The sequence below is a fragment of the Glandiceps talaboti genome, chromosome 6 (genome assembly GCF_964340395.1).
Source record: "Glandiceps talaboti chromosome 6, keGlaTala1.1, whole genome shotgun sequence".
Lineage (NCBI taxonomy): Eukaryota > Metazoa > Hemichordata > Enteropneusta > Spengelidae > Glandiceps > Glandiceps talaboti.
Window position 1 is genome coordinate 11,622,610 of NC_135554.1, and position 24,711 is coordinate 11,647,320.

Below are 24,711 nucleotides of genomic sequence, written 5' to 3' on the forward strand. Positions count from 1 at the left end.
CATGCATACATACATACATACATACATACATACATACATACATACATACATACATGCAAGCATGCATACATACATACATACATACATACATACATACATACATACATATATACGTACGTACGTATGCATACATACATGCATGCATGCATGCATGCATATACATACATACATACATACATACATACATACATACATACATACATACATACAGATAGGAAACATACTTGTATACATGAATATGTCAAAACGTCGAAATTCGTGTCAGTGCTGGAGGGTAATAAACAAAAATACGTAAATGAAAAATCGAACGTTATTTCAGTGGTGGAGGGTAATAGTATACACTTATTGTAATGGCTTACTCTGGCACCATGAACGTGTATCACCCCGAGGCCTGTTATGCATAAACTATCTCCAAAGCCTGAAATAGTCTCTAAATGACAATACAAGGGGTAATATCACAACTGCCAGTGCCCGAATAAAGCCAGGCAATCACGTTCTCTATATACACATATTCTTTCCATATATAGTCAAAGCAAATCCCCGATAAGCCTTCCATATTTCACGAATATTGCCATATTTAAATGCAGCACGTGACTAGTGCAGTATATGCAAATTGTGGTCACTATAGGTCAATAGTTCATATACCACATGATACGATCTAAGCCAATCACTGAAGGCTATATGAAACGATGTGTTATAATAAGCAGTACACGAAACATCGAACGTTATTTCATCCATGGGGAACAGTAGTGAAGTTTATGTAAACACAACGTCGAAAGTTATATCAATGGTGGAGAGTATTAAACGTAATTCCCTTGTGGAGAGTAATAACAAAGTTTATGTAAATAAACATCGAAAGTTATTTCAGTGATGGGGCAATAGTAAAGTAATTCCAATGGTGGGGGTAATGTTTAAGTTTTTTTCAATGGTGAAGGGTAATAATAAAGTTTATGTAAACACAACGTCGAAAGTTATATCAATGGTGGAGAGTATTAAACGTAATTCCCTTGTGGAGAGTAATAACAAAGTTTATGTAAATAAACATCGAAAGTTATTTCAGTGATTGCGGCAATAGTAAAGTAATTTCAATGGTGGGGGTAATGTTTAAGTTTTTTTCAATGGTGAAGGGTAATAATAAAGTTTAGGTAAACACAACGTCGAACGTTATTTGAACTGTGAAGGTTAATAATAACGTTATTTCAATGGTGAAGGTTAATCATAGATTTTAGATAAACACAACGTCGAACATTATTTCAAATGTAAGGGTAATATACTCTATATAATAAAGTCCATTCCATGGTGGAGGGTAACAATAAAGTTTCAGTAAACAAGGGATAAAAAGATATTTCAATGGTGGACGGAAATAATAACACTTAAATGACACGTCAAAAGCAATTTCATTGGTGGAGAGTAATAACTACGTAAGCAAAACGTAAATCATTTCCATGGTGAAGGGTAAATATTAAAGGTGTATGTAAAAAATATGACTAACTCTGTTGTCAGTAAGCTACGAAATAAAGAATCATAAGGATATATTGAGTGGTGTGTTTGTTTGTAATTAAACTCTCCGATACCTAATGTATAATGTAGCAGTATGCTCTGGGGTGGGGGTGGTGGCAGAAAAGGGTACTTGTTTAGTATGTTATAGGTGAGTGCCAGCAGCAAAAAATGTTTTGGTGACAATGTGGAAAACATTAGTGTATGTAATATATCTACTTAGTAGTTATGTTATTATAAATCATCGGATTTTACTTCTAGTCTTGGAGAATATGATAGACTGTCGTTGGAGAGGATTTATGCTCATATATAGACACACCTTAACTAAATTAGTTGATTGGAGAAACTGTTAATTATGGTAATTTGAAATATCATTTTAAAACTTAATGAATATACCAATTTCATAAATGCCCTTCCATTTTGGTCAAAAATACCAGCTGATATAATGAGTCATTGGGTTCTTTCTTTCTTTGATCTCTGAACTGTTGGTATCACTTCATTCATTTATAGTATCATATTAACAATACATACTCGGAATCAAAGTTTGGTTTTGGAAAAGATCACTCTGTAATAGGAGAGATACGGTTACAGTATTATTTCATTTTAATGTATGTGTGAAATACTGTCACACGACTGACTTTGTAAACTCTACCGGGTGCGATTTACATTCATGCATTATCTACATGTTTGTGTTTCTCAGATTGAAGTCTTCAAAATGTATACGCAATAAGTGAAATATTAATATCCACGTGTTTTCACAGCAGATAATGAGTCATGAATATTTATTCACAGGCAAATCATTAGGAATGGTAGATGTTGGATTTTTTGGTACATTATTATCATCACAAAAGTATATAAATTCTGTTACTATATTTATTCTATCTAGTCATGTTATGACATAACATGACACGACATAGCATAAATGCAGTCATCGACTCTACATGTTATATATGACATGCAATTGCCTACACATTGTTAATTTGCTTACTAAACAATAGCGCCAATATGGTACTGTAGCACAGCTGTACAGTTTTTAAAAAAATGTTTATCCACATGCTGATCCATGCTAGATAGCGGTGTTCATTTCCTGAATGAATATCCAGTTGTCTATCAAGCCCTGTTGTTATCTTTGCGATACATCATAATATGGCTGTTGCTTTGGGCGTTGTCATGATGTTAGACATATTTGCATACATTGTTTTGAATGTTCGTTCACTTGGCTATGAATCGGTGATATTTGCGATATACATCATTAAATGACTGTTGCTATGGGCGTGATCTTGTCTCTAGGTATATTTGCATTCATTTTTTTGGAATATTTATGCATTTGTCTATTCAATCCCTGTTGTTTTAGTGGCCACGTATAGCTAACTAAATTATACAAAGGCATGCAGATTCTCACAAATGAATAGTACGTGTGAAAATTTAGAATAAAACAATTTATTTTTAGGTTTTACATGTCTATACTAGTAAAGGACCTTTGAACTGCCATCACAATATGATGGGCCTACATGATATTACTTACAACAAACCATCAAACGTAACGACACAATACCTGTCATAGTCACCATCCTTATTGTTTGAAGGTATTACGTGAATTTACAAACAGTATACAAAGTAATTTATGTCAGAGACAAATAACAATCTTTGTGAAGAAGGCTATGAAATAATCAAATTCAGTAGTTTCACTTTATGGAATATTATGTCATAAATTGAACGACGAAACTTAAAAGAGCTTCAGATTCTCACCACGTTCAAGGAAACCAAATAGCCATAAGGTTAATCTAATTAAAAAAATTGCATTATTGATAAATTCTTGTGTATATGCTCTATTGGTACTAACGCCCAAGTTAGACAAATAACACATAAAGACACACAAATATATACAACGCAAGATATAACAGCCAAGCTGATACTAGCCATATTGTACTTGAAAACATAGACTGACTAAAAATAAAGAGAATTACCCAAAGTGAATACTTGTGGCAACCAGCTAATCGCAACTTCTTCCTAACCGAATAATAATTTATTATAACATATATAAAGTAAAATGGGATTTAAAACAAGTCGATTAGTGCCTCAATATCTGCAAAGAAATATTATTACTGGTTAACAAACCCACTGAAGACATATTTATAACAACGTGTCTGTGACAGGCAAAAATTGGCTTGAGTTTGATAATTGTTTGATAAAGGTCAAGGTCTTAAAAGATAGCTTGCATATGATAACATAGGGTAGACACTTGAACCGAGTCTCTATGTATTACATTTTTTGAGTTATGTAGTAATATATTGATTTTTAACTACAAATATATGGTCGCCATGCAATCAAATTTGCATACATCAGAAACCAAAGTGACGTGCATATGTCCCATATGATATATCATCTTTGGGCCAGGATTGAAAGAAATCAGATATTGCACATCTTAGAAATGATGTATTATGGACGGACATACGGACGGACAAACGGACACAAGGGTGGACAGACAGAGCCCATTGTAATAATTCCCCTTGGGGTGGAGGACTAATAAGGAGATAAGTAACTTGTGTTCATGAACAAAAGTGTTATTGTATGCCTAGTATCAACATACCACTTTACATTTTCATTACACTTATTAACTCTTGTTTAACATGCATGTTTATGTAACAAGGAAGGTATTCAAGTACTTTTCCATCTCAATACCTAACGATAAACATCTTACTGACAGGGGTGTTAAAATGTACACTTATTGTATGTTACATGTATCCCGTGTCCTTAATCAAAGAATGTAAATAACCAGTAGTTGCAAAAATTTGTGAGATTTGCCAGAACCGAAGGTTCTAATACCTGAGAATACAAATTATGGTGAATTGTGGGATATTCAGATAGCCATGCAATCTTTTTAGTTGTAAACTAATGCTAAAAACAGCTCTTTTCCTGCATACACAAAGACACATGTTTTCAGATGATATCCGATACCAGGAGAAAAGTGTTAGGTGAGATGAAGTCTCTAATAATAGTTACGTGTGGGAGGTGACATTACGTCAGTATGTCATACTTTATAAGAGGAAAGTTAACGAATGGCAATTTCATTTCAACCGACGGTCAGTGCACATCGAAGACAACTGTGTTGTCATTGTGATTCATAAGGTAAGGAAAAAGTCAAAACTATTAACGTTAATTTGTCAGCTTTTTGGTGGTTTGTCATAGAGATCCATTATATGCTTTTTAAACCAGGGAACTCTTATTTTATTTATAAAGCAAGGCCCTTGGACTGGGCCATTTGGCTTGGATGGGCTCAACAAAAAGTTATCTACCGTTAGAGTATTAAATGATTTTTTTGCTTCTGTTTGTTAATTCTCCAAAATGCTGGTCAATACATTAGCTGATTGTACGTTTAGGAAGTTTCACTGTTCATTTACAGGGTAGACCTTGATTATTTCCCTTCAGAGCATGTATTTTTGTCGTGACTCGTAATCCAAAAGAAAATATGTAAATGAGTAGCCACTTCACACCAGTTTTCTCAATAATTTGTATTGTATAGTAAATTGCAGTTTTAAATTAATACAATGCACTATGTTTTACAAAACTATGCAACTTTGAAATTGCTATTTGTGTGTTGGAAGGTTATGGTATGTTTTTGTTTGTTTGTTTGTTTGTCTGTCTGTCTGTCTGTCTGTCTGTCTGTCTGTCTGTCTGTATGTCTGTCTGTCTTTCTGTCCGTCCGTCCGTATGTATGTATTATGTATGTATGTATGACAGTTCCAAGTTCTGGAGGAATACTCTGACTAGTGTTTGGCGGGTCGGGTATGTGGAGGGTAGTGCATGTGAAGCCGGTGGAGCAGAAGTAATGTGTCGAACAAGAAATTAAATATTCGTTAATATTCGATGAATTTGAAGTGGGTATTCATGTGACATAGCATAAATACAGAAACTGATTAACGATGCAATATTATTCGATAATATTAGGGCCGTAGCCTGACCAAATTGCCAGGGGAGGGGGGGGGGGCAGAGTTCTTGGTGCAATCATGCATTTAAAATTTACACAGGTGGCTAATTTATATAAATTGGCATGTAATTTACATTATATTTTTTTTAGGATACGCAATTAAATATCACACGTAAGGCCAGAATTTTTTTTTAAAAGCTGTTCAACGGGCAACCTAACCCATCACATTGGTAGGTAGGTCGATTTGTCTCACAATGCCTAACAGGATGTAAAAACAAACCATATATAATGATAGGAAAACATTTCAGGGTGAGTTTATATACAACGTATTCAGTCATTTGGATTTTATCTCTTGCAATTTGTCTGCATAGCAATCGATTTCCATCCGTTCTACAGTTAGGAAATTTACACAATTTACGGTTTAACAAATTGTGTACCTCCTCTCACCATATATCTCCTAAATTGGTAAGCCTTGCCAAATGAAACTCAAGCATTATTTTATTGGAGATTATATGGTACAATGATGCATTAGAATAACAGTGATAGCCAAATACAATAATACCCCGAACGAGATTACTTTACAAAGGATGTGGATTTCACATGCATAAGGAGATGTCTCATAATCTAACATATACAGGGAGGTAGTTAGCCAGCAGCCTTCCATGGAGAAAGACAATTATCACCTTGATTGCTACTGATTGGAAGGCGACATCGGTACCTGTAATGATTAATAAATATAAGTCAATGTAGGAGGCCATTTAGAGGCATAAAATATCAAACCATAGACATAATAAAGTGTTACAATTCTTGAATATGGTATTAAAATACCAGAATTGAGATAATTATGCTATACATTACATATTATCTGGATGTGTACTCTGTTGTGGCAAAGCTGAAGATATTTTGCGAATGTTCACTTGATAAATGACTTCCAAAAAATCCCGAATAAAGAGCAAAACATTTCAAGACTTTCAGACTGTCAGACTTTTGATGGCCCAATGACTGCTCGGCTCACTCCCGATGATCGTGAACATTTGCTCATTTCCTTTTAGTGCACATTGGATATGCAAAAGCTTAATTTAATCTCAATTCCCTATTATTGTATGCATCACCAGAGCCAAGTAAACAACTGTATAAGATATTATATAATTTGGAATAGACTTAAACGTATATTGTTACATGTACTATTCAGAAAATATGAAGAAATCTCCTTTATTCTTGATCAAAGTGTTCATTTTACTGACATGGCTTGTTCCGGTAAAAATTTTGTTTGTTTTTTCAACAAATTTTCCCAGTTCCAAAGCAAAATCAGACTTCACATTTGAGAATTTACAATATCGACACCATTGCCTGTAAATACTGCCATCTATTACACTAGTAGAAAAAATAGTACAGATTACGACATTTTCCGTACTTTAGTTCAGATCAAATATATTTCTGAACTTTTATGCTGATGAGGTGGACGTTTCTGTACTTTCCCATTAGCGCCTGTCTAATCGGATTATACTCGATCTGAAAAATAGTTCAGATTGCGAGTCGGAAGTGATTTGAATACATTTGCATTTAGTTCAGAATATATTCATGAGTTCACCCCGATAACCGGGCAGTAAACAAATGAATATTCAAATCTACCGTGCTTGCAATCAATACGTACATAAACGCTATACGTGTAGCTAGTGTATTCGATACATATGTATGTATATAAGCAGGCTTACGATATGAACTACATGGTTAGGACGTACGTAGATTGTAATATCACAGGGCTCATTTTGAAATAAATGTTCGTAGTACGCCTTTTCATTATGCACTACATACCACCACCACTAAACGTGTTTCACATTTCTACGCGTTTGATGCATAGTAATACAGATTTAGATGACATGACAATCGTTTCCAATAATAGTTTAAAATTGGGCCACAAATATTGCTAGTGTATGGAGCTTCTTAACAAACCTGACCGGCCAATAGCGTCAACAAACTCACAGTAGAGACGTGACAGATTTGAGTCTGTGGACATTATTTCTAGCTAAGTAAAATTGAGTGACTATTGGGAATATTATATGGCATCCATGTCGTCCATGTCGTCTATAGTTTCTGACGGACCGTGTTATGTACAACGTAACGCTGAACGAAATACGGTCCATCAGGAATTAACTAGACTAACCTCTATGGGAATAGTATTCTTGTCCATGTGTCGTTTATAGAACAATTAAGTGTTAGGGTGTGATCTTCACAGTAATAAACAAGCCTTTAGAAGAACAACAGGTATTCACGCCTCAAATATCTTGGGCATCATCCAAATTACGATCATGAGCACCAAAGTAAAGGAATTACTTAATGACGTTCGGCATGCAGAACCCCCCCCCCCCCCCATCCGGGCCCGTACCTATGGGTACATGCCCGGCATCCATGTAACTGTTATATCACTCTACTTGACGATTCTGAGGGCCCTCATCTCTTATTCTCGTTTTATTTCAACGTGGTATACTCATAACTCCTGTTTTTATAGTATAACTGTACAATTGGCTTCGATCAGTGCATTCCAGATTTTCATGAGTCATGTGTGCACATTGCACAGATATCTGCAGAATACTTAAAAGGATTATGGGTAATGTATGCATATGCGGGAAAAACAAACTGCTGTAAGGAGCACTGACTTTGCCCTCATATCTTCATCCCATTTTGCACTGAAGAAGTTTCACATGGCTCTCATATTTCATATATACTCTTTCTAAATATATGGTGATGCAACATGAGTAGAAATAACTGGGGTTAACTAAGTTTGGTAGTCAATATAGCAGGTTTACCATCAAACTGACGCAAAATTTGTTTCAAATTTGTCTAGTAAAAACCATTGGCCCAGTTGTCGATTAGGCTTACAAGTTACACAAAGCATGATAAGACACTGTAAACAACGTGCGAAATGCCAAATACCAAATGCAAACAATACAAGCGAACAAAAGGGCCTGTATGCACTCTAATAGCCCGATATTTTGCCTAAAATCAGGCTCACATGTGCGAACGGTGTGTTTTTGACGTACCTAGTAGGCAGTGATGTAGATAATAGCCGGTTACCGGTCACAACGCCCAGCTATAACTTATAAGTATAACAGTTGTGGGACCGGCTTAGGAAAGTACTCAAACCTGACGATCATTGAACAAATTCTAAGGTTGGAAAATTAAATATGAGTTGCCCGGGAGTTCTAATAGCAAGTAAAATACCCAAAGTGTAAACAAAAAGATAAATTAATTCATAATTATTGGGAAAACATTAGACGATTACGCAGTAAAACAAGACTGGCCACGCTATCGCTAGCGAAAGCCTTCGAACTAGTTTCATAACGACCGGACGTTGAAGGAAGCGCGAAGCGAAGTGTGAGGTCAATGTGACGTCTCATGATGATGTATGATGCATCAACATGACGTTTACGTAGAGTTGCACTAAATGTTTTCTAAACTTCAGTGGAAAGAATTTTTGTCGATCAGACACTGACTATGTTTAAATTCTTAAAACATCTGAGAAAACTGAAGAGGGGAAGCAAAATGTGACACTGACAGACAAGCCAGACGTACGGCACATGTACAGAAGGCGAGGCACACCCTCTGGTGCAAACTGGACAATTATCGTGCGTGTCACGTATAAGGCATCAGATGTAATATATGTAGCTAACCAAATGTTCTTGTACTGCAGTCTTTCTTGTAACAGGTATTGGAAATTTTCAGAAACCTGATGATTTTATGACTTAATAAGTTTCGATACGGAGACGAGAGAGAGGGGGAGAGAGAGAGAGAGAGAGAGAGAGAGAGAGAGAGAGAGAGAGAGAGAGAGAGAGAGAGAGAGAGAGAGAGAGAGAGAGAGAGAGAGAGAGAGAGAGAGAGCGGAGACCAAACTAGAGTCGGTACTCACCCCACCACGACATATGCATTTTTGTGATTTTGAAACGATAAAGAATGTTAATATGAATATTGGGACGATTGGAAATCGGACGATGTGAATCGTAATCGAATATCTCAGACCATCCACAATATATGTCGTGTTGATCCCAGAAACCATTCTTAGTTTACCCCTTTCTCATATATTATCAACCATGCTAATATTTTGAAACAAATCTCGATTAACAGGTAATTTAGCGCTTGAAAGATAGCGACGTCCATACCCCCCCCCCGGCTGCACCTATTTTAATATGCAATTATACATTACCCCCTCCCCATACACGTCAGAGAAGTACAGTATGGTACACTATATGACACACTGTAAACTAACAGTGGAAATCAACTTCAGTGTCCATACATATCAGACATAGAGATTTCTTTACAAATGGATGTGGGCTCATTGGGCTGTAACCTGTACTTGGAAAAACTTAAGCAGCAGAGTTTTCTTGTTGAATCCTATGTCTTGACAGAAACGGCACCCCCCTTCGATAACTAGTGGGGAGGGTGTGTCCTCCTCCCACAGTAGGCAATTTTTTGAAAAATAAGGACATGTAGGAGGCCATTTAGCGGCATAATATTTCTAACCATACACATTATTGGAAGCCATAAAGTACTTGAAAATTGTCTTCAATACCCAAATTGTACTCTCATTAAATTATTTTACAACTGTATTACCTACACTTTAACTAATACATAGATATTTTGGCAGACACACACATTCGTTTGGCCATTGGCTGCCTAATAATTAAATGTGTGGTAGGTAAATGAAGTGAACAATTTTGCAAAGTACAAGGTAAACGATTGCTCCTGTGGTTTGAATGTTCAACAAAGTCTCCACACAGAGAGATAGAGCAAGAGAGAAGGAGACATACGGAGACGAGAGAGAGAGAGAGGGGGGAGACGAGAGAGAGAGAGAGAGAGAGAGAGAGAGAGAGAGAGAGAGAGAGAGAGAGAGAGAGAGAGAGAGAGAGAGAGAGAGAGAGAGAGAGAGAGAGAGAGAGAGAGAGAGAGAGAGAGAGAAGACATACACTTACACAAATGTAAATTTACTTGGTAAACAACTGCTCCTGAGGTTTAATTTTGGTTCAAATCATGAGCAGAATATTCGGGGGCCCTTTCAGACCATCACAATTGTCATGCCCCCTCCCTTTGAACCTCAATTTTGTTCATGCCCCCCCCCCCGTAAATTCTGACTCCAGCATAATTTCAAGATTATTCCGAGCTCGGTATTACAGGCATTCGACTAGAGTCTTTATACCTCAAAGATATACAACAGTCCATTTCTGTACAAGGCATATCAGAAACCAAACATTTGCAGTGTGGAGTGCCACAAAACCCTGTGCTTGGTCCACTCTTACACGCGTATGCTGTCTATACACATCACCAATTGGAAAGCTAATCCGACATCAAAATCTCAATATGCAACAACATGCAGACGACAACCAGATTTACCAATATATTTCCCCAATCACATACGTCAACTACAGTAACTAAGATGGAAACTGTTGCACATGATATTAAACGACCAAAATAAGCTAGTTTAATAATGGCAAAACCGAGGTCCTCCTTATCACGTCTCAGTTCAACAGGCTTCCTCGTCTCATGAACCACATCAACATTGGATCGTCTTCTGTGCAGTTAGTGGATTCAGCATGTACCATTTGTGTAACAATTGATGACCGTTATAACCTCAAGAAGCACATCTCGTTGACATGTAGATCAGTTCTTTTTCACCCCCGAACAATAGGTCGCATCATTGACAGTGGAGGGGGCCCCTCCACTGTCTATGGTCGCATACGCCAGTATCTTACAAACGGGGTTTGTCAGAACCTTGGTCATGCACTTATATCATCGAAACCTGACTACTGAATGGCCCTTCTGTATGGGCTGCCAGCTAAAAACATTGTCCCTCTTCAACATGCCCAAAATACAGCAGCTAGGATTGTGTCAGGTACAAAGAAAACAGATGACGTCACATCGGTTCTTTCAATAACACAGTTTAGTTATCACACTGGCGTCAAGTGCAGTTACATAATATACCAGTAGGTAGGGCCTACATGTACATGTAGTCTCAGGTCACTACATTGTGGTCTGAGATGTAGTTTACACCACTATGACCTAAGAACTTGAACCAGGGCTGAGGAGAAGTGGTCTGAGGTTAAATTTTTGCAGCTCTCGTTCAGCAATCTCAAAACATTTCAGCCTACTTCCCGTAATGAACACTTGTCAAGCATTTTTGTAGCTCCCATACTCAAAGACTACATACATGTTTATATACGACTCAAAATATAACACTGAAATTTACTTTGAACACGTTCAGTTTCAGTAGACGTATTAAAACCCAAAATCTCCACCGTATAATTTAATATCGGTAATAGTTTACAGTCAAAAACTTTTAAATTTAGTTTTGACTAGGAGGTCCCCAAGTTTTGACTCATGACCGCAATCATTGCTTTACTCGCTTGAGCTGCAAGCGCTAAATACCATAGACCACTGCTTGACATAATCACGCCTAGATATTCATAAAAAGCGAACAACGTCGAGTTTATGACCACCAATAACCACTTTTCAATTTTCTTAAGAATTTCATCTCTTAGTAAATACAATAATTTTAGTTTTGACATACATGTAATTTACTTTCAAAAGACAATGTTAGAAACCCCTACCCCATTGATTCCTGTGGGAACATGCCTTTCGTGAAGAAAAATGGTTACATAACATGTCTAAAAGAATTGTTGGAGAATATGTATATGTAGAATGCCACACTGATCCCATATCCACACCTTGAGTTTTATTTTTATTGTTCTTCAATGATCTCCTTCAAAGTAATAGTCTGGATGCCAATATGGTTTCTAACTAAACCACGTCTAGCCAAAAGCCCCTCAAATAGCACAAAAAGTTGTTCACCCAATCAGTGAAACCTAAATGTTTTGGTGATGTAAACAGTATATAAGTAGCATCATGAGCTGACAAATATACCACATTTGAACATTACTGTCCCAATAAACACTAACTTTATGAGGGACAGTGTTATTGGTTAGAGTTTTGTGATTTATTAACAAAGGCATGATGTTAATGACTGTGTGGGTGGCTGTAAATGAATTTTAAATTGCATCTCATGCATTTCAAGACTTCTAGAGTAACGACTCTGACTATACTGTGAGTGGAGGTATAAATGGTAATGATACAGTATAGGAACTAGACTATCAAAGTAATTACCCTGTCCAAAAGACTACAGTCGGATATTAATCTCACCATTAATGCCTGAATTTATGTCTATCAAGGTGGATCTGATAAGATCATGGAAATCGAGAAACTTTCATCACTTTGGACTTGAGCATCATTGAATACATTTGTGAAGTACTCAGACCATGATTCATGGTTTTTTTTAGAGGTTAATTCCACTAGATCGTCCACTAAATCGTCCACGAAAACAAATACATTCTATCATTCCACCATGTCACTCAACAACGCGCATCACATCCGGGTACCAGTTCTTCTGTGAGTTCGAATTCTATCACTTGAATTTCCGTTATTTAGTCGTCTGAAGATAGTAACGGCCTCCGTACCATAACTTGTGTACTTTGTGTAAATACAGCTCTACTTCTCAGTATTGAGCACTTTTCCTTCAGTTTATGACTTACCTCTTATATATATATATATATATATATATATATATATATATATATATATATATATATATATATATATATTACCATTGCTCGGTTGGTTGACGGCAACGCGGTCAAAGATATCGGGTTCTTTGCACAATACACGTGTATATAGAAATGATGTCCCTTAAATTTCCCCTCTTTTCATTCTTGCTCTTTTCAACTACAATATAGATTTGATAATTTCCATAGGTCTCACTACTCTTCAAGGAAAAACAAGTTCGTGTCGGGGTTTGACACGAGAATAGTCTGTGCTTGGAGTAATTATACTGTCAGTATAATTTCTCAAAGGTATGTGTTATCGTGGAAGTTTAAACATTATTTATACTTTAATGGTGTTACAGATTTTGACCCAAGCTATGCATGCCACGGTCACAAGCTATATTGCGTCAGATCGATTTGCCAAACAAGTTTGCCAGAATTAACGCATCCCATCAAACCATGGACCCTCCACAAAGGTGGAGTGTCTATGGTCAAACAAATGACAGGTCGCAGAAACTATGGTCATGGAAGTATGAACGTCGTTTATACTTGTACGCCGTGACATACAATGAGCGCAGTGCCATGATTGACCGGATTATTCAGTGTCGATAATCCCAGTTAATATAATCCCAAAGGCAAACTTGTTTTATTTACCACCTTGCCAAGCAACACAGGGTGGTGGCGAGGCGAAGTTTTAATGTACTGTCGCTTTGATATTCACGATTTTGGAAAGGAAATAGATAACATCGGGTTAGATCTTGAGAGTAAATAAGAAGAAAAGAAGAGTTAATTTGAAATCAGTGATAAACGAGTTGTCTATTTTTAAGAAACTAAATATAAGGAAAGCTATGGGTCCTGATAACATATGTGGTAGGTTACTGAATGTCTATGCATCGCAGTTAGCTAGTGTTTCCAGTAGATTGTTCAATTGGTCGTACAATGATCATACGATATCAACCATTTGGAAAACATCTACCATCTGTCCGGTCCCTAAAAACTTCCAAGGCATCGTCCTGTAGCACTGACTTCCATTGTGATGAAATGCTTCGAGCGTATTTTACTTTGTCAAAACCCACAAAAACATTCACACCTTGACCCATACCAATTTACATATTAAAGTAATAGAGGTACTGATAATGCAACTCTCACATTACTTCACGATGCGTATACACATCTTGAAAAACCAAGTTCATTTGTAAGACTATTGGTTATTGATTTTTCATCAGTCGTTAACAGAAGTCAACCAAACATGATGGCTCATAAACTTAGTTATTTAAACGTTAACCCCAAACTCATCCTCTGGATAATGGATTTTCTTGTCAACCTTTCCCAGTTTGTTCGCTACCAAAAATTAAGTTCAGCCTTCCATTCAACATTTAGGGGTGCCTCACAGAGTTTACTGTCTAATTGAGGGGCCTAAAATTTTGTAAATGCCAAGGTATTACAGACATTCTATCGGAGTTTTGAGTCGGTTTAACATTTTCTTTTTTGTGCTGGTTTGGTAGTCTAGTTTGGTAGACAAGAGTGTCTTGAACAAAATTGTAAATGTGTTTAGTAAAGTATTGAGTGAAAAGTAGACTAATTTGAATGAAATGTTTACATCTCGTATACAAAACAAAGCTGGGAAAATGGTAAATGACAAAGGCCACATTATGTCCCAACACTTTGAACTCATGCCATCAGGGAGACGATTTCGTGTCCCTAAATTCAGAACAGTCAGAACCAAATCAAGTTTTGTGCCCACTTCAACTAAATTTTAAACCAAACTAAATAATTCTATTTCAAAGACATCTGCTCTGCATTCCAGATTGGAAGAACCGCGTTTTTTTTATTGTCTTTTTTAAGTTGATGACCATTTCTGGCAAGACTTCACTCACAATTTTCTCGATTTTACTGATTTTTCTTCTTTATTAAAAAGGTTTAGGGTCGGCACCGGATTTCTAGAATGGAAGCGTTTGGGGAGTTATGTGTGATTTATTTGTTGAGAAAGGTTCAAAGACAATAAAAATCGCCGGAAGGTGGCACTTGCCGTTCCAGTGAGGAACGACTAGTGCCACCACGGTAGTACTCGACAATTCGATGGACCACGGCCAAGTCCGCCATTCACAATTTTCAAATCACTTGAAATAAAGCAATCTGGCAAAACTCGCCCATGTGCATTTACAATCTTGTCGCAACTAATTCTAGTAGGTAAAACCATAGACCCTCCACCCTGTCTATGGTAAAACCTAGTCGCATTCATAACTTTCATCGAGGGTAAGGTAATTTTAGTCATCAACTTCTATAAAGTCCAAAATGAAATGATAAAACATGTACATTTTGGAAATTATCCCATGTATAATGCCAGATTATAAAGTGACAATGAGTGGTTCATCTGAGTGGATAGCTTAACCTCTTGACGATTTATAAACAATGGGAAATAGGCAGCTATCTCGATGTTCATTTTAACCTATTTTCCCAGAGAATATTTTCAGAACTGGTATCCAAATTACCAAGATCACGTTTTTCATATTTACTGATATGCCGCTTTAGTTATGGCCGGTTTTGTGAGATGTTTTGCGTGCACAATGTAAACCACAGACAAGGCATGTAAACTTCTACTTGCAAACCCGTCTATTTCAAGCTTGGCCTCTTACCACTCTTGGAGGAATTGTACTGACTCCTCCAAGACCACGTCTGACACAGTAGCCTGAAACCCATAGCCTATCGCGAGTATATTGTCTACCCTTCAAGAGACACACATTCTCTGCCAGTCACCCTTTTAAAAATACGCTTGTTAAACGTCTGCTCCTGGAGTTAAATTTGGTTCAACTCATGAGCAAAATATTTGTACGTGACTCCGGGCCCCTTTCAGACAATCCGAATTTTCACGCACGTCCCAATTCGTTTTTTCCCGTGACAGCAATTTTCTCCTGAGCCTCCCCCTACCCTAATCTAGTTCCTGACGACCGTATTCCAATTTTACACTACATTTTTACATATTACGTATAGTCAATGTCATTACTCTCGTTGCCGATGTGTTGGCAATTATATATATATATATATATATATATATATATATATATATATATATATATATATATATATATATATATATATATATATATATATATATATATATAATATCCATAATCACAACATATTTCCTGCTCAAAGAAGAACTGTTTCAGCTTATTCCATTTCGATATAAACAGAGTCCAGGGATAAAATACCCATGTACTACTCCTTATATTACTGGCTAGGTAATGTCAACCGTAAAATAATCCACAAGCACCAGCGTCCCTAAAATCCGTGAAACAGTGTCGATATTACAGTATTTTGCTGACACTTATTACTTTCTGTAACTGGTCTATATTTGTGATATCATGGTAAATATGCTTGGAATTTATGGCCTAACAAACCAGACATTACGTAGACTTGAATATTGAATCAAGAAAATCAAAAACAAAAACAAGGCCATGGCCATGGCCGGTCAGGTACTGATATTAGTACTTTAGACATCAGTGGGGGTCACACTTGGTCATTGAAACTATATTGACCGACCAAAATTCTAAACATCACGGATAAATAATTTCATATCGAAATGTATGTACGGAGATTCAGGTTTTTAGACCACGTGGCTTTGACATGACATCATCAGCTAAATTTGCAATACGAAAGTAACGTAAAACATGGATGTATCTAGTAGGGAGCAAAGTCCGCGCCGCATGTCTGTATGGATGTTTGAAGATTTACTATCGGTATATGGGAGGCATAGAGGGAAATATTTGAATAGCGTTATTTAACGTTACATAATTCATAACTGACTACTAAACTACCGTCAATAGGATTGTTTTTGCTTCCATTTATCTGTATTGATTTTTTTAAAGGCAGTGATGGTGACTGCCAATGCCGATAGTGAAAATATGGCCCGCACATTCTGAAGATTTTTGTATCATACAAGTTCAATGTTGTAGCTGAGAATGTGATTTATATTTATAACTCAGTAGAATGGGTACCGGTACTGATGCGAGGGATGTGAACCAACCTTTGTGTTGCGTGCTTTTTAATATCACCGTGTGTGTGTGTGTGTGTGTGTGTGTGTGTGTGTGTGTGTGTGTGTGTGTGTGTGTTTTGTTTGTTTGTTTGTTTGTAATGTAGATTCGTCATTGATATACTGCTACTAGATCAGACCGTGGGTTATACTTCCATGATCAGAACATGACCAGACACAACTCTCCACGGCACCATTTTGGTTTTGCAACTTTGATTACTTTGTTTTGAATAGCTTTTGTCAAGTTCTTGACTTTCCTGATATGACAAGAAAGCAAGGGAGGCGAAATATTATTATAGTAGTCCTTCAAAAAACAAGACAATTTTGAAACTTTTAGTGGAAAATGTTAGTGAAGACACAGTTTACCCGCATAAATTAACTAACAAAAGACAAAAGAAATGTACACAAGGTTCATTTTCTAGGTGTCGACCTCATGAATATGCACCAAGATTTAGAACCGAGTCAGCTTTAAATGCGTTCACACCTCCAAATCTGGTCTGGACAATATTGTCTGGGCTTAGTCACCCTTTTATGCGGACTACAGAGCGGCCCTGGTGCGGACTATTTCTGCCACCTATTAATGCCTGAAAGTCAAGGGAAAGAAAGGAGAGTGGCATATGCTGAGGTTGTGTACAACCAGCAACCCATAATATTTTATCTACAGTTCTACCTCAGTATGGCTATTAGCCATGCTAGGTAGTTACTATAATGATTAATATAATGGTTGTCTTGGTAAAAGTTGTCGACCCCCCCCCCCCCCCAAAAAAAAAAAAAAAAAAAAAGATCAACAAAACATTCTATGATATTGAAAGCGCTCCTGGCATGTAATTCCATAGAAGAGTTTCCTGTAGGGAATGGCAGCGATTTCATTCAAACTCAAAGACAGAGATGTTGCTAACCAACGTGAACAGCCATAAACAATTGTATGTGAATGAGTATGACTCTGAGATCCCGCTATGATATGTGTGATACATTGTAGTTTATACACCAGAACTGAATTTTAGACTGATCCCGTCGGCATCTTCAGAGAAAGCATCAAGCGGGTACCACAATAAACTGAAAACGTAACGACTATAAGCATAACTATAAGTTTTAATTTACATGGAACTACGGTCATATTTGATAAGCTTATCCCCCACTTCCACATATGGTCTCATACCCCTTGGTCAGCGAACAGCCAATCATGTTCATGTCCGGACATACGAGTTATAAATGGGGCGGTCATATTTGTTAAGTTAGGGTGGAATATAATATATGGAAAAAGTCTGATTGATACTGGCTGTGATGGGTAGTAGAGCATTTTTTAATTGTCAAAAACAGGGTTGGGGCCCGAATGATATGATTCAAAACGTCATGATTTTCTGGTATATCTTTGTTGTCATGTTGTGTGTCCAGTTGAGGATGGCTGTCTTTGACTGGCAAGTTAAGCTACAACAGTAAGTGACTGACTTTGAAAGCAAAGAAAGTGGAAGAACTATTGTTATTAAAGATAAACAAGTAAACACAGCAAAGAGAGTCGGTACGGAAAGGAACAGATGACCACAGGAAGGTGTTCAGCTGTTCTTCATTGTTCTTTGCAATTTGACGACCGGGCGAGGCCTTGAGTAAGTCCAGAAGTTCGAGCAGTCAGTACGTCGCCATTGATAAGGCCGAATGTTTTTGGCAGTATATTAGGTTGTCATTGAGTAGCTAGCTGACATTTTTCCCTACTTGGTCGCAACCTCACCTACAAATTAATTGTATATGGTATTAATTGTATTAACTGTCATACTCTACTGCTTTTCTACCACTAAGACTGTCCCCTGGCGTAAGGACAAGCAATGTGCATTGTCAAAAGTGATTCTCACGTGACCCCTTCGCAGGTGGCAAGAAATGAACAGAAATCAATAAACCCATACCTTGATTGACATTACCCACTATACAAAGAAGAAGTTGAAATAATTGAACTTGAAATGCCTTTTGCAGGCCGATAATGTAGGACAAAGAGGACGTAGTGCTGTTACTTTCTACTACGCAAAAACCACAGACAACTAACACAACAACACTGTAATACTTATGCCGGTAGGATTTAAATAGATTGCTGTGTGAAAATTTCAGCTAATGACCAATTTGCACTTCAGTAAAATTGGTATCGCTGAAAGTTAAACGCGATACAAAAAATATACATAATACCTCTACCTATTGGTTTTGTTAAAAATAGAATGTCATCTTTGCATGGAAGGTGGTATGTCGTCAACTTAAAGCTAAAAAAATGACAAAATAAAACGAAGTGAGGGCAGTTAACAATCAAACAATCAAAGAGATGACACCTTCCTATAACCCCCACCTTGCTTGCTACAAAGTTCACAACCTTGTAGATAATCTTTGAAGTTTCACAGTTGTACTTCTAAGAGGGTGAGGGACTGGTATGTGAGTAATGGTCAACAATAGCAACACAGATTCAAAACTGATAACTTTGAATATTCGAGGTAGCCTACCTCCATTTTTGAACAAACCATGGAGGTAGGAACACGTCTTTTCTACCTCCATGAACAAACCGATGTGTCTTTAATAGGCAACCGTCCTTGAATCATCAACTATACACTCACAGTCGCAGTTTTCAAACAGACTTTATTTGATTTTCGGATACCGGCTCAGCCAACAACCCTCGCTGTTTTCTTCGGATATTTTGTCATGCTCAGGCATTCGTACAAAAGATTCAACACTAATGTTGTGGTATATTGGTTTTGCGAGAACTAATATCGGCGATCACATACTAGTAGTTGTCAGTGTTTTCGCTAAAGCAAAATACACGGAGATGGTTCAAAATCACTTGACTACCATTTCACTCTTATTTAAATCTACAAATATCTCATTAATATTTTCTCCCAGCTTACTTCAAACTATATGACATTTTCCATGAAAAAAAGGTGCGTATCTGGAGCAAAGAAGTGTTTCAGATATCAGAGTGTTCACGTTTGCGTGACCAAGACATAGACTGGCAAGCGACGCCATGAATTGTGATCGAATCCCAGGGTCGGATCGGTAGTAGATCAGTGTTCATGATAAATCATTTGCGTGTTCAATTACTAAGTCATCGATGTAGGGTTATAAATTCAGTGACTACACCATCAACAAAGTTACTTCTTACTATAAATCCTGTTGAAAAAGACCCTAGGAAAATGTCTAAGCAACAATGACGGGTGTTACTTTTTTGCAGTGTTTATCCAAATAGTAATCGTCGAATAACGTGACCCTGGCTGAAAACTGCGACAGTGAATGTACCATAAATTCCCAAAACAGACTGACCAGAACAGACATATTGACACAAAAAAGTGTGCAAGTTTACATCTTGTGACAGGTTTGGTTGGGGTCACCTCCATCGGCTAATGGTCGAAATCGTCATTGTAAAATATTTTTAATTACCCTCAACTACAAATCAGCGTATCGTTGACGATCATTTCAATCGTAAGTGTTTAGAACTGATTCAGAAGTAAAACGTAGAATTATTAATGACAATGGTATGCAAAGTTTTGTTGTTTAACAATCATCAGCGATTTGGCATGTTTGCACAAACCACAGATACTTGTTAGTGCATACACTTTTGATACTTCTATTCTATAAGGTAAAGGCTAAATTTAAAAAGACATGATCCCAGTATTAACTTTTTTGTTGCGGCTATATTTCCTAAGTGAGGTGTGCCAAAGAAAGTTTTCCCATGATACTTTGCGCCAGTGCGACTTTTTGACATTGTACGTTCGATGTTCCCAATGAGTAAATGGAATTTTATCGAGAAGTCTATTCATATTTGTTTATGACAGCAAGATATTTTCAATTTTCTGTTTTTGGTCATTTTTGGGGTCAAAAACTGTCATTTGTTTTGTAAATAAAAGAATTCAAAGTAAAAATGAATGACAGCCTCAAAACTAATCGATTGAATGGGCTGATATTTGGTGTGCAGGTATGTTAGAGTATCTGGATGAAGAATTCTTCAAGAAAATTTGAAGATGACATTGATATGCAAATACGTCTAAAACGTGCTGTGTAGTATCATATTATAGCCATGTTATTTTACAATACTCGTGAGAAAGTAGAATTTATTGGTGAAGTAAAGTTGCTCATACACCTAAGAAAATTTGACCACACTTGAATACATAATGAGCAAATGAAATGATCACAACTATCACATATCTTTGTAATATTATGACTATACAAGATCTAATACAGGGACGAATGGGGTACTTATCAAATAATGCCCTCCGTAACTCAGAAATAAATGTAGATGCGCTGTACCATGCAGTTACGATCAGCGGTTTTGAACTATGGAGGTAGGAAGGAAGGAGGTAGGAAGGATTATAGTCCTACCACCATTTCTGAACAAAATCGTTGTCCTTGATTTGGAATGGTATGCTTTTAATACAAAAGTTGCACAAACATATGTTCTTGCTTTCAAAAGTTTTAGAATTAACACCATGATTTCACCGTCGCCCATACTGAGGTTTTCCTGCATCTATTGCTATGGATTTTGTTGGTGGGACTTTGCTGTACTGTATGAACACTTGTTCAGACTCAGGCCACTAAAACACAATTGCAAAAAAAACCCGTAAAGACACGAAGTATCGTTTTGCACAACGTTCGGCTTGAAGCAGGTTTGAAGGGTAACCATGCACGACAGAGAAGATGGGTTTAGAGCCCCATTCACACCTAAAACAAAAAGCGATTCTAGTCTGTTCCTATTATAGTGGTCTGAGGTTTAGATCAAAGTGCCGCATTCATCCACAACATAAAAAATCATAGACCCTACACGACTGGCGTTTGTAAAAGTCAGTTTTAAACCATAATTACTACACCTCTTTATCTTCTCGGCAAGAACATGCAGTGCTGCAATCCAACGTGAGGACCTCTCACCAACTTTCAGATCACTTCACATTGGGAACGTTGGTGAGAGTTCTACTAATATAATTCAGACTGAGGCAAAAAATATAGCCTTTCCGAGTTGAAATCCGAGGTTTAAATCCTGATATCTGAAAATTCCTAATCAACCCAGATTACATTGAATAAAAAATAAGTCTAACAAACAATTTATGATTTTTCAGTCCCGAAACTTGCTATTATCCATACACTGTATACAAAGCTAAATACACGGTGATTGGTGTATCGCACTCCTTGACTGAGTGGGTCGGAAAAAAATAGGTAGACTCACTTGTCATAAATCGATTTATAAATCCACAAAGGCACTGTGACAACTAAAGCAGTCCCTGTTTTACCTGCGCATTGAAGACGCACAGTAAAAAGACCAGTTTTCAACATTAATGCAGGAAATACAAAGCTAACAATTCAAAATTGTATAAAATGTAAGAAAACAAAAAACAGGCGACAGTCAGAGCATGCATGAACTTCGATTTACAATACCATTATTAAGTTCTTGCATTTTGGGGCTAATGAAGTCATAGAGACTAGAGTGGGCGAGTTTCATCACAGTTAGTATAATCAATGGCACCGTGATAATTCTGACTTTCACTTGAAACTGGACCAGAACAGTCTAGGTCGGACGAGTCGTCATCATCATCAATTCAAAGGCGACGTAACCAAATATACACCGTGAATTCATCTTAGATCGCACCGAGTTGAACAATCATGTCTGTCATTGTTGTCCTCTTTGACTAACATCGAATGTATTTATCATTGTAGAATGTAGACCTTTACGCTGTTTGACCGACTATTGAAGTATAACCCACATAGGTGATATTTCATTGACCTACATGGAAATGCTTGTAAATACTTTTTGCAAGTAGTAGTAGCTCAGACCACTCTAGTATTTTAGTGGTCTGAGGTAGTAGTAAGAGTTTTTGCTGACGTTTACATGCTAGCGTAGTTGTACATGTACGTATACATGTCAGTTCGTATGTACATGTACATTAAATGTAGCTCTCATCATATCATACACTGTACATGTGTGTAACCCTTTTCTTTTGCACCCTCCCCCTCCGCCTTCATGTGGTCAAACACAGACAACTAACTAACTAAATAGTGTTACTGTTAGTTTTCTGTGGGTCAAACAATTAGTGTACACGCCTTGAATCACATGCAGGCGAGATAGATTTGAATATTCATTTGTTTACTGCCCGGTTATCGGGATGAACTCATGAATATATTCTGAACTAAATGCAAATGTATTCAAATCACTTCCGACTCGCAATCTGAACTATTTTTCAGATCGAGTATAATCCGATTAGACAGGCGCTAATGGGAAAGTACAGAAACGTCCACCTCATCAACATTAAAGTTCAGAAATATATTTGATCTGAACTAAAGTACGGAAAATGTCGTAATCTGTACTATTTTTTCTACTAGTGTTAGGTACTTGCTGTCTTCACTGGTATCGATGTCAATCCACTGATGAAATTGTTCATACCATCGTGCCATTTTTACACCTTTAAATTTTCCAGACTGTGACGATCGAGTTTTTTTTACCACCACATTTGAAACGTCGCCTGCTCTCTCCTTGCGATTAGCGGCTTGTTCATCATTTCTATCACTCATACCTCGTTTATTAGCCGGAGAACAAAAATGAGTTATTTGTCGTTTACTCATAATAGAACCGTTAACCGGTGGTTCTCCGCTGTGTAGACTGTCTGCTGTATTATGTCCAACTGTGATGATTTGAGTAGAGCCGTTGAACTAAAATCTTTAAAAAGCACCAATGTCAGGGGCAAACGGGAGTATCCAATGAAAAACTAGAGAAGGGCAAAATTGTGTCGAAATCAAAGACTTGCCGACATGGTACTGTACAACAACAATAACAACAACAACAACAACAACAACAACAACAACCTATCAATTTTCGTACACTGCTCATGCGTGTGAATGGTCGTCCATTGTTATCCAATGGAAGTGTCAATCAAAATTAACGTAAACAACGTTGTCCGTCTTCATATGTGTTGATACATTCGGAGTCAGAGTAAGTCGGTAAGGATGTTTAGTCTACACTGCGAAGTATTACAACCATTGCAGGCATTATTTAGAAACGACTGTTATCAGAACGTCGTGTTGTCAGTGGTGGACAATGAAAACTGGCTTTGAAGGTGCCGAAACAGCCTACTTGGTATCATTATCAAACTGACAAACATTGATACAAAAACAACACCGGGTCTGTTTGATGTAGGTTGATGCGACTCTCTATCAGTTTATTTATGTTGGTGTGAAAGTTTGTCATGATCCAATTAAAAACATAAAATTCTAGTGTAGGCTTATAGATTATTTTTTAATTTGGCAAGTTATACTAGTAAAATAAGTGCTTTTGACATGTGTTTACATGAAACTTGTCTCATTCTGATTACGAGTAAGCAGGTTTTCTCTCAGCTATGCATGGCCACAGCACACAGCAGGATATTAAACTCATACAGTACACTAGTGATATGCCAGTCTGCACTGAATAACATTAGAGATCGAGAACATAGGGCTTCCAGACAAATATTTATTCATTACTTTTAATATAGCTTAAACATTGTTTTTACACATAACACTAAATAAATATATATCTCAGCGTTACAGAATTGGAGGTTTGTGGATGTGACAGAACAACTGGAGTGTGTCCACTAGGTAGTTTTTCAAAAGTAGCGGAGAAAATGTATGTCCACGTCACTACAGTAAAAAATGTGTGGACAATGTTGTGTGATGAATTGAGC

General features: G+C 37.0%; 1 protein-coding gene across 1 annotated transcript in view; it reads left to right on the forward strand.

Annotated features, from left to right (window-relative positions):
• The first annotated feature begins 4,549 nt into the window (after positions 1 to 4,549).
• Positions 4,550 to 24,711, forward strand: part of LOC144436273 (uncharacterized) — a 33,016-nt gene continuing 12,854 nt past the window's right edge. Inside the window, exon 1 of the mRNA XM_078125018.1 lies at positions 4,550 to 4,626. The gene's annotated coding sequence lies outside the window, so the exon portion shown is untranslated. The remainder of the gene's footprint in view (positions 4,627 to 24,711) is intronic.